The 12,715-nt window shown below is 41.6% G+C and overlaps 1 pseudogene; it reads right to left on the reverse strand.

Moving 5' to 3' along the window:
- Positions 1–12,105: 12,105 nt before the first annotated feature.
- LOC121486658 lies at positions 12,106–12,457 on the reverse strand (annotated as a pseudogene).
- Between the last annotated feature and the right edge of the window lie 258 nt (positions 12,458–12,715).

Below are 12,715 nucleotides of genomic sequence, written 5' to 3' on the forward strand. Positions count from 1 at the left end.
GGTGAGAGGCCAAGATGCAGCTCAGAACTATACTGGAAATGGATATAATAATATGAAAGAACAAGATTTCATGTTGTATGTTTAATATAAATGCCTACAGTTTTTTATTCCAAAGAAATTTATTTTCATAAGAGAATCTGCACAGTTTATATACTGCTTACTTTAATTATTTTTTAAAAGATTTTATTAAATTTATTTATTTGAGAGAGAGAAAGAGGAACACTAGCAGGGAGGGAGGAGGGGCAGAGGGAGAGGGAGAAGCAGGCTCCCCACTGAGCAGGAGCCCGATGTAGGACTTGATCCCAGGATCATGACTTGAGCCTGAGGCAGGTGCTTAACCAACTGAGCCGCCCTAGCACGCCTTACTTTAATTATAACAGACCAGTGAAATCATAGTTAATAGGTACCTTATTACAGCTTTGGTGAAAAAATTCACTTAGACTATTAAATGGACTAACAATTATTTTCCAACAACTAACATTCTCTATAATGAACATAATCTCTCTCAAGATTAAAGTTACTGTAGTTGAGAAATAACTACTAAAACCTGTGAATACCTTAGAAATGCTCTTTGGACTTTTGAGACAACAGGCTCAGGAGCCCATCTTCATGACTAGCTATAGATGATGTGTGCAGTAATCAGGGGCCAAGCCTTCTCTGACCACTTTAAACATTCTCTAACTGATATTCCCTGTCATCTCCCAGGAAAAGGGTAACAACAACTTTAGTGAAAACAGTCACCTCTAAATTTTTGTTAACACTACTTAGAATTGTGGCTGATTACAACCATGACTCTAACTAGGCTGAACATTATTTGGGGCTTCTAAGAGCTATAATAATAATGGTTTCCTTGTAAGGCAGATAATAATCTCTCGTTTTGGAGATGAGAAAACAGACAGGTTAAAGAAACTGCCAAGGGCACAAAGTAACAAAACTAAACCCAAGTCTGTCTGACTTTAGTGCTTCTATAGCTTGCTTTAAATATCTGAAGGACCACCAATGGGTAGGAGACAGATTTTTATTTCATTATGAGAAAGAGTTTTTATTCATTATAGCTGTTCTAAGGTAGCTGCCTTGAAAATAGAGTTGTTATGTGAAATATAGGACATCAGGTAAATTTGCATTTATTTATTGTTTAAAGATTTATTTGAGAGAGAGAGAGAGAGCACAAGCAGGGGGAGGGGCAGAAGGAGAGGGAGAAGCAGGCTCCATCCCAGAACCCTGGGATCATAACTTGAGCCAAAGGTAGATGCTTAACCGACTGAGCCACCTAGGTGCCCCTAAATTTGAATTTCAGATAATGATGAAAATTGTTAGTCAAAGTCCCAAACATGGCATAGGATATTCTTTTATTTAATATTATTCATTGTTTATCTGAAATTCAAATTTAACCGGGCATCCCATATTCTTCTTAGCTGAATCTGGCTTCCCTCCTTGGGAAAGTTTGTGTTTCCAGGTGTTGGTGATTAAAAACACTTTCAATCACATTGCAGATGCGGTATTGAGTACCTGAAGGTCAGAAGGTGCAGAGGTGGGGTGATACCAGAGTATCCAGATTACCAGAGTGGAATCCAGATTTCATCACCTTCATGGGCTAGGGGCTGGGGAGGAACCAAAGGACTCTACAGTTCATGGCTTTGAGGGATGATAGCATTGTTTTTGTTTGTTTGTTTGTTTGTTTTTTGTTTGTTTTTTTGAGGTTATTTATTTACTTAGCACAAGCAGGAAAGGGGGAGGGAAAGAGAATCTGAAGCAGACTCAGTGCTGAGATTGAAAACCAGCATGGGGCTCTCTCTCATGACCCTGAGATCAGACCTGAGCCAAAACCAAGAGTCAACTACTTAACTGACTGCACCGCCAACATGCCCCTAGAAACAATGGCTTTTTATTGTCTTTCCATTTTCTCTGTTTCTTATTGATTTGGCAGGAAGGATCATCTCACTGCCATCCAGCTAATGGTAGGTACAGGGGACTATGGAGAATGCAAAAGAGAACAACATTTTGCTCCATATTAATATTGCTTGAACTGTATTGGTGGTGGAGATCCTTGGAAATATATTTAGATGGGGGGTTGTGTTCCTACCAAGAATTCTAGAATTTTCATCACCCAACCTGCAGTATATCCAGTATATTTGTTGTTTTGTCCCAGCAAAGAATAAGCACTGGGAATATTCTTCTTAGAGATGGGGATTAGAATAAATAATTGCTGGCAGACTTTTCAAGTCACATAAGAAGATAAGTTAAAAGTTGACCCTGTCTTGAAGTTGATGAAACCATTGCTTTGGAAATATTTCTTGATGTTTTGAATGAAACTCTTTAGAATCTTCCTTACTGGACATCTTCTCGCCCATGTTATTAACAACCGGTCACATGAAATCTATAAGTAGCTTCATGCTGATAATTGACAAATAATGAAAGTTCAACTGAGGCCCCTTTCAAAGTTAGTTCTCCCACGCGGTGTAATCTGTTTACTGGAAACTGTTGTTAAGACTATAAAAACAATGTCTGTGTGGCTGCCAGAACAGAATGCAGGCTGCCCACGGCACGGAAACTTGCTTGTGCATTGCTCGATGGTAGCAAAATTTCTATAGATGTATTTTTAGGTTATAATTATGAGAACTACTTGAAAACAGTCCTAGGGAGGCAGAAACCAGAGCCATAATGTCTTGGGGGGAACATATATACAAGAAAAATGCCCAGTTTTATGAAATGCTGTCTTTATTTTGACTGGTGGAAACCTGCCTTACCTCAAAATAAGTTTCTGTTAAGGTACCCTACCAAAACTAAAACTGAAAAAAGGCTGACAAGAGAGAACTTTTTAAAAAAATATAATTTCAGAGTGGGGAAAGCCTTTCTAAGCAAAACACAAAATATAGGAGTCATGAAAGGAAAGGTGAATAAATGCCCACCCATCAAAAAACTACCACAAAGTCAAAAGACAAACTGGGGAAAATATTATGGCAAAGGATAAACTTTTCTCTCTCTCTCTCTTTTTTTTTTTTTTTAAAGATTGTACTTATTTGAGAGAGAGAGAGAGAGAGCACAAATGGGGGAGGGACGGAGGGACAAGCTGACTTCCCGCTGAGCTTGGAACCCCACGTGACTTGGGGCTGATCCCAGGACCCTGAGATCATGACCTGAGCCAAAATCAAGAGTGGCACTTAACCGACGGAGGCAGCCAGGCGCACCTAAAATTTTCTTAACAGACGTGAAAATACAATTCCCATTAGAAGAATATAAATGTCCAACTCTACTCAAATTTAAGAGTTATGAGATCACATTCTCCCTAGTAGTCTGGCAAATACAGAAAAGTCTGATTGTGCACAGTGTTGGCGAGAACGTGGTGGACTGCCGAGAGAGTAGAAATTGAATGGCCTCTTTAGGAGACAATTTGGCAATGTGTATCAGAGCCTTAAATGCACGTACACTTCGAGACTAGTTCTGGAAATGTATCCAACAAGAATGTGTGCTACATGAGAAATTTTCCAGGAAAAAATACTAACCAAACCTACTTTGCTTTGCAGCCAAAGACCCAAGTGGTGAATTAGCTTTGCCTGGAAGAGGGAGGGGAGGGAAACACAGAGAGAAGATATCCTTGGTTTCAAGCCTGCCAGGATGCTGGTCAAGCTGAGCTGGGCTCCAGAGTGAGTGTACAGTTAGTAAACTGAGTCACCACAGAGAGAGCTGACGCACCAAGGGGTTAACTGGGGATGCTACCTTGCTCTATGGGGAGAGAGGACCCAAATGTATACTAACTCCCCTCGAAACGAGTGGCATTTGAGACACTCCAGAATTCTTTCCCTTTGGATCCAGCTCAATATACAGAGCTTAGTTTTTGCTCTTTCCCCTTTGGGCCCTACATTCCTTATTCCTCCAGGGTGACAGGGCCTTCCCTCCTTCCTGGGACTGTGGTTCCTTTCATATGTAATGTACAGCTCTCTGGGAGCATTTCCAGGTTCCCAATTCTCTGGATTCCCCCATCCTCAGCAAGATGCTGGGCCTCATGCATTGCCGGGCAGGGTGGGACTCCCCTGCCTCTCGCTCTGGAATTCTTAGGCTTTTGCTGTCTGTTTCCGAGGAGAGTTTCCCTTTAATCTCACATTTGTCTTAGCCCAAGACAAATGGGTACCGCAGACACTTGGAATAAAGCCACTGTTGATGTGTCTATTAAATACTAGGCCCCAAGAGGCCCGCAGGGGATCAACCCTCACTCCGCTGCCTCTTCTCTCCTCGACTTTGTCCGTCTTTAGATTTATGACTTGAACAATTTAATTTTTAATAGGAAATACATTTACTTGATTCAAAAGTCAAAACTATTAAAAAGGTGTCACCAGAGGTCTGGGTCCCACTTCCCTCCACCCCATGTTTTATTAGTTTCCTACTTATTCTTCTACTAGTTCTTGGTCTAAATAGATGTGTGTGTAAAATACATATACACATGAGCACACATACATACACACATACAAAAATGTGTACACACAAATAAAGCAAGAAATAAGAGATTATACTAAGTTTTATTCTTCCTTAGCCAAAAATACTTGCATATTGTAGAAACTCTACTATACCTTGTTTTTTTCTAATCTAAAAATATCTGGTTATATATAATTTTTATTATTTACTTATTTTTAAAAAGATTTTATCCATTTATTCATGAGAAACACAGAGAGAGAGGCAGTGACATAGGCAGAGGGAGAAGCAGGCTCCCTGCAAAGAGCCTGATATGGGACTCCATCCCAGGACCCCGGATCACACCCTGAGCCAAAAGCAGTCACTCAACCACTGAGCCACCCAGGTGCCCCTATAGTTTTTAATTGTGGCAACATACATGTAACATAAAATTTACCATTTTAACCATGTAAGTGGCATCATATAAGAGTTATCTTTATATGACTAGGTTATTTCCCTAGCATAAGGTCCTCAAGGATCACCCATGCTGTCATTTGTGTCAGAATTTCCTTTGTTTTTATGGCTAAACAATATTCTACTGCATGTATGGACCACATTTTGTTTATCATTCAGCCATCAATGGATATCTAGATTGCTTCCACCTTTGGGTTGTTTTAAATAACGCTGCTATGAACATGGATGTACAAATATCTCTCCAAGACCCTGCTTTCAATTTTTTAAAAAATATATAGTCAGAAGTGGAACTGCTGGATCATACAGTAGTTCTAGTTTTAATTTTTTGAGAGACTTCCATACTGTTCTCCATAGCAGCTGTGCCTTTTGCATTCCTGCCTACAGTGCACAAGAGTTATGATTTCTCTACATCTTTACCAACACTTTTCTTTTTTTTTTTGTTTGTTTGTGATAGTAACTATCCTAATGGGTGAGAAGTGGTATCTCATTATAATTTTGATTTGCATTTCCCTAGTGATTAGTGACCATCTTTTCAGGTGCTTGTTGGCCATTTTGTCTCAGCTTTTGACTATTCTAGATCTTGAATATTTACCAGCTTTAATAGCATCAGAAACATTGGGGTCTCCTTCTCTGAGCCACATCTTTCTCTGTAGTAGTGGGATGTCACATAATGTTTCATTTCTCTACTCCTTTCAGCTGAATGTTTAAAATCTTCATCTTGGGGGCCCCTGGGTGGCTCAGTCAGTTAAGCATCTGTTTTCAGCTCAGTTCATGATCCTGGGATCCTGGGATCAAGCCACACATCAGGCTCCCTTCTCAATAGGGAGTATGCTTCTCCTTCTCCCCCTCCCTTGTGGGCTCTCTCTTTCAAAGTAAATAAATAAAAATCTTCATCTGCTTCTGAGGTTAGTTCTTGCCCTAGTTATAATGACACTGCTGAATCACAGTGTCTTCATTGCTTTAACTCTTTGCATTCCATTAGACACACTCCTCCAGATTCTGCATGATGTGAGCACCATAGAAGGAGAGATGAAATCAACAAATTTGGGGTTTGCTGAAAACCTCCGTTGTTTGAACAAACCCTGTGGACTGCAGAGATTTTTTGCTCCTGAGGCCCAGACCTCTTGTTTTTCTGCTGCTTCCTGCCTGCCAGGTCTCACCTGTACCTGGCCCATTCCCTTGGAGATAATCAGTATTTCCATCTTTCCCAACTCTCAAATAGGAATCTCACCTAATAACGCTTGAAATAATATGTGCTGATATTCTCCATCTTTCTCTCTCAGATCGGCCTGAATCAGTGGTTCTCAGTTTTGGCAGCACATTGGAATCAGCTGGAGAGATTTTCAAACAACTGATACCTGGCTGCCACCCCCAGAGGCTTCTACTTAACTGGCTCAGTTGCAGCCTGGGTATTGGGATGCTGATGTGCAGACTCCAGGTTGAGAACCACTGACCTAAATTTTATAAAAAGTTAATTAATCTTATTAATGAACATTATTAATAAGGCTTAATAGCTCTCTGTCTCTTGGTAGTATCCTGGATTAGGCTCTCCCTGAGCAAATTGTCATGGTTAGCTCTCTGAGGTTTTATCCTCTGTTAATTATCTTTTGCATCCCAGGCTTCCTCTATGACCTAATCACAAGCTCTCTTTCCTAAATCCACTCGTGAAAGGAGTATACCTCTTTCTAACTTCTTGTATCTCTCTAGCCTGTCAGGAACAGAGTAGAAGAAATTCCCTTCTCTACCCCACCCAGGAACCCCTGCTACAGACAGGAAGACACCAGTAGCAAGTATTAGGTTTAAGACTTGTTGGAAAACCTTGGGAGCCTGATTTCTATGATTCTAGAATTCACCTAAAAGCTACTTATTTCTGACTATATCTACCTGGCATCTGCTGTGGTAGAGATACATATGTAAGGCAAGAACAAGATACAAAAGCAAGGAACTTCTAACAGGAAAATGGTAGAAATAATACAAGACTGGGAATCTGAATGCTTTGAAATTAAGTCAGCTTACCTCTCTTTGGAAACTTCAGGATTTTTTTTCTGTTATTAGGTCAAGTCATGTGATTGCTTTCAAGATGTATCACCTCTAGAATCTGTGACTGCTGTAACATTCATTCCTTAAAGTCAAGGTGTCATTGAAAGTCATCCAGGTATTCTACTATGAAGAAGTAAGCACATTACTCAGTTTTCCTTGATATTAGAGTGTGTGTCACCTGCATATTGGTAAGAGTCAGGGGGAAGACCTTTACTTCAATGCCTTCTCCTCTGCAGTCAAGTGAGCTGCTTTATGGAAGTTGTCCTTGCTTTAATTCCCCACAGCAGCACTGTTTTCATGTCATTTGAGCCCTACGAGGACAGAAGGTGTCATGATAGACAAGCCTCCAGGCAATGAGTCATTGGGCCAGTCCTCTCTCAAGAGTCAGAGGTCAATGTGTTCAGCAAAAATCTGCAATCAAACAGGATGCAACTAATGTGCTAACTGGGGCCCTTCCTGTCCCTAAAAGGGATAAAGGATTGTGTCATTGACAATATCTGCCATGCCTTTGTAAGACCCTTGTCATAGGCCGCTTGGGCTGCAGTACCAAGTTACCATAAACTTGGTGTCTTAAACAGCAGATGCTTCTTTCTCACAATTCTGAAGGCCAGGAAGGGTTCTTGATGAGGGCCTGTTTCTAGTATACAAACAGCAGTATCCCTGTGTCTTTGCCTGGTGGAGAGCAGAGAAGCAACCTCTCTCATGCCTGTTCTAAGAAGGGCACTAATCTCTATAGTCAGGTTGCATGCCTCTCATGACCTAATTACCTCCCAAAGGCCCCATCTCCTAATACAAAAATAAAGAACTCAAATCATCAAGACATGTTTAATTATGTTTACTTGTTGATTGACAAAGTCCAAAAAGTATACCTATCGATTTTATAAATATTTTTAGCCGAAATTAACCAGAAAACACAATATATTCAGGTACTTTGTACCCTGGGAAATTTAAGCTACTCAAGATTTTGCTGTCTGTGAAGTTTTTTAGCTGTGACATTATCAAAATGTTTTTTTATGATAATGTAATTAAGCTGGGTGCTATAGATACATATCACTCTTAACTTTTGATCAGTATCAAGACAGCATGAGGTTACTGGAGATATAGTCTCAGAGATTCTCCTTGACTTTAGCAGTGGGGCCATTTCACTTCCACCAAGCCTATACGGTAGCATTTCCAAATGTGCGTTCTGTAGACCACTGGGACCCATAGACACGTCAAGAAGAGTGGAGTTCCATTGTAAAATAAATTTGGAAAACATGCTCTAAGTTATAGTTCCCTCTTGGAGGGGCATAATGCCATACATAACTACGGCTCTGAGATGTCCCGCTGAAGTGAAATGTGTAACATCTGTTGAACATTGTTTAATCTTGTGTTTCCCCCCAACTTCACATCTTGGAGAATGCTGTGAATATGTATGTATTAGATTAGCATGGGGTGGGACAGATGCAATAATGAGGCCCTGGATAGAATTGCAAGAAACAGAGGTCAAAATAGCGTAACCAGAGATGAGATTGCCCAAGAAAGAGAAAATGTTCAGGCTTAAAGCTGTGAGGGGGCTACAGATGTGTTTCAAAAGAACAAAAGGTGTGAAGAGACATGTATAGTATAGTCTTTATCACCAGTCATGCCCATGCCTGAAAGGAGCCACTAGAATACTTTATCTTTTACAAGGCAGTACATATGTATATAAACTTTTACTCAATCCCCGTATTGAACCCATAAAAATAGGCGTTACTCTATTTTGAAAATGAGAAAGCTGTTAGAAAGCTGTGACTGGTGACTGGCCCTAAAACAAGGGGACACACTGCAAGGAAAAGATGAAACCAGGATACTCTGCCAAACAAACAAACAAACAAACAACTAGCTTCACGTAAGTTTGGAGAGGCACACTAAACCATTGAACATTCTAGAATATTGTCATGGACAAACTCATTTACCTTAAATTTCACTTGGCATTTGCTAAACCTCTTTGCCTGAGAGACTTTTTTTTTAAGTTATTTTTTTCCATATTGATTTCCGATCAGTGTTCTGCGGAATATACCTTGAAAATGGCGCCCCATTCTCCTGAGAGCGAACATGTCTCATTGGCTGAAGATAATCATCGTGGCCACAACCCTCCCATAAATCAGGACTTGTTAGTCAGGCTACATGACAGGAATCAAGGAGAATTCCTGGAACTGGATTAAAGTTTTCTTTTGTGGGTTCTCTAAAGAACCTCCTGCTAAGTAATTAGTATCAACCTGATGTCCCTCCCCACTACAATCTGCCCCAGTTATGTGAGTGTGACTTAGCTCCTAGGGGTTTCTCTGTTGTCCGTTCTTTCCAAGAATTGAGCCAGGTTGACGCCTGCCACAGGGTGCTTAAAGTATTTGGAACCTAATACACCTTCTGAAAAAAAAAATGGGCAGCATGGGCCAAACTTTAAAAATGAATATTCCAGATGAAAACCAACTGATAACCATGCCCAGATGTTAATTCAGTGACTACATCTCATGTGGTGCCATTGTAATGGCAAATTCCAAGTTTTTGGTGGGCCAAAGTAGTGAACGTTTACAGTCATCCTGACTCCAGTTAAAATCCACATGTCCTTTGTTGGGGAGGCCATACTTCTTTCAGTTGCCATATTTAATTAGCCCTGTCTCCAAACAGTTTATGAACAGTCATTATAAACACATTGAAGGATAATTCCAGGAAAGGTACCTAACAGCATATAACGCGAAAATGCACAGACAAAAAAGGCACATAAGCCACACCCTTCACACTGAAGGCAGTTTTCGGTGGGGAGGAAAAAGTAAGGCTCCTTAACTTTTTCTTTTTCTTTTTTTTTTAAGATCTTATTTATTTATTCATGAGAGAGAGAGAGAGAGAGAGAGAGAGAGAGGGAGAGAGAGAGGCAGAGACACAGGCAGACGGAGAAGGAGGCTCCATGCAGGGAGCCTGACATGGGACTCGATCCCGGGTCTCCAGGATCATGCCCTGGGCAGAAGGCGGCACTAAATTGCTGGGCCACCCAGGCTGCCCCCCCCTTAACTTTTTCTTGATTCAATCATTCTCAGTGACTCACTGAACAGAAGAGCAGGAACTTATAAGGAATGTTTACCTGTCTGATCTCCTCAGTGTTTTGTCCCCCAGCTTTATTGAGATGTTATTTACAGGATAACATTGTATAAGTTTAAGATATACAGCAGGTTGATCTGATACACTTATATATTGCAAGATAATTGCCACAATGGGGTCCATTAACATCTCTATCACCTCACAGAATGTCTGTGTGTGTGTGTGTGTGTGTGTGTGTGTGTGTGTGTGTGTGGTGAGAACATTTAAGATTCTCTTAACAACTTTCAGTAAAAATTACAGTATGGTTAACTATAATCATCATGCTGTACATTAGATTTCCAGAATTTATTCACTGACATATAAAATTGCAGACGCTTAAAGTGTTTAGTGGAATGATTTGAAACACATATATTCCAAGATGTTTTCCACAGTAAGTTTTGTTAGCACATCTATCACCGCACATAATCACCATTTTGTTGTTATGGTGAGAACATTGAGATTCAACTGTCATAGCAACTTCTAAGTACACAATACAATATTATTAACTGCAGTGACCATGCTCTACCTTAGATCCCTGAACTTTATGCGTCTTAACTAGAAATTTGTTGACTTTGGCCAGTATCTCCGCATTTCCCCAAGCCCTTGGCCCTTGACAACTACCATCCTACTGTGTTTTAGGAGTTCAGTGTTTTTAGATTCATGTAAGTGGGATCGTCCGGTATTTGCCTTTCTCTGCCTTATGTCACTTAGCATAATGCCCTCAGGGTTCATCCATGTAATCACAAATGGCAGGATTTCCTTCTTTCTCATGGCTGAATCATATGCGATTGTGTGTATGTCTAGACATCTATATCTATATCTCACACAGTCTTTATCGATTCACCCAGCTATCTAAGTTGATGAACACTTAGGTTATTATGTCCATATCTTGGCCACCATGAATGATGCTGTAATAAACATGGGAGTGCGAATTTCTCTTTGGGATAGTGGTTTCATTTCCATTGGATATATACTTAGAAATGGGTTTGCTGGATCACATTAGGTAGTTCTATTTTTAGTGTTTTGATACTGTTTTCCATAGCTGCCGCACCCATTTACATTCCTACCAACAGTACACCAGTGTTCCCCTTTCTCCACACCCAATTTCTCTGACCATTTATTTTTGTTTCTGAAAACAAGTTTGTATTTTTTAAAAGATTTCATTTATTTATTTGACACAGAGAGAGAACGCATATAATAAGCAGGGGGGACGGCAGAAGCAGACTCCCCCCTGGGCAAGGAGCCCACGGTGAAGGGGGGCGATCCAGGGCCCTGGGATCATGCCCTGAGCCATAGGCAGGCACTTAACAGACTGAGCCCCTCAGGTGCCCCAACACCAGTTTTATTTAAATAAAGGCTCGAAGGCATTTTGTAACATTAAAACCGAAAGAAAAAAAATAAACCCAAACCAGGCTGTTACTCCACGTGCCATTGGGCCGCTGTTCCTAATAAGTTGCAAGCTCGACAGCCAGCTTCGCGACTGATCCTTCAGTGTGAGGTTTATTCCTCCGTCAAAAGTTTAACTCTGATGGAAGGTGGGCCTCACATTCTGGTGCTTGGACGTCAGTGAGCGAGGGATTTGTCAGGCCCACAAGACTGTGGTGGCAACAGATGTCCCAGCACACCTCACTAGGGGGAGGGTGGCCGCTCTGAGCTCTGCCCATCCGGCCAGGTGGGAGACACCAGGGATCTTTCTTTCGCTGCCAACGACTCGGTCTGGCAGCACGGCTGCTGGTGCTGTATGACCCCATCCGGTCCCCTTCCCTTCACCGCAGGCTCTTCAGGTGTCGACATTCTCTCTGGGCAGGGAACTCTGAAGAGCGAGAGCTGAGGGGCTTCTGACCAGGCACAGCTGGTTGTGATCTGGGGGCTCCGGGCTGGACCCGCACAGCTGGTGACTGCTTGGGTTCGGGCGTGACCTCTGTTTAAACGAGGGACTTCAGTACTGGGCGGCCTGGCTCTTCTCACTTTATTGCCCGAGGGAGTTAGACGAGCCCGAGTCCAAAGCAGACCCCAAATGGTTACATTACACAAGCTGTGAGGTTTTTAAACTTGCAACAAAGGACAGAGGAGAATTCTGTTCACGGGAAGGAAATCCTCACTTAGGCTTCAGGGAGCCCAAAGTACTTCAAACCCATGAACCTTCAGCTGGTCATCCCTCGCCAGTCCATTCTCTAGGACGGAGGAACCGGCCCGTGCTCTCCTGTTGGTTGCCCGGGACCTGAATTCTCCATATTCTGGAAGACAGCACCACTGCAGGCAGATTTCTTCTTAAACGCCTTCTCTAGCTTCTCTTTGTCGTAATCATCAGCAATTTTTTAGACAGTAGAAAGGGTCTTCCTGCCATTTCTCTGTTGGGTTCTTACATGGCTAGAACCTCAGTGCCAGCAGGAAGCAGAGCATCACCCTTACTTGCATCTACAAAGAGATCGCAAGAGTGGAATTTCTGGATATGGGACATATTCTAGGATTCCTTTTCCTCCGTGGGAACAGAGGAAGGTGGTGGGAGAAGGTGGGCCTTGGGTTGGAGCGTCAGGCAGCCGGAGGCTCGACGGGAAGCCTGCCCAGTCCTCTGCGGGCTGAGGCTCTGGGACTGGGGGTTTGGCCATTTTTAAATTGTTTTTTCTTTCTTTTTTTTTTTTTTTTGCTTTTAAGTCTTTTGAGTTCCTTATATATTTTGAAAATTAACCCCTTATTAGATATATAATTGACAAATGTT

The sequence above is a fragment of the Vulpes lagopus genome, chromosome 1 (assembly GCF_018345385.1).
Source record: "Vulpes lagopus strain Blue_001 chromosome 1, ASM1834538v1, whole genome shotgun sequence".
Taxonomy (NCBI): Eukaryota; Metazoa; Chordata; class Mammalia; order Carnivora; family Canidae; genus Vulpes; species Vulpes lagopus.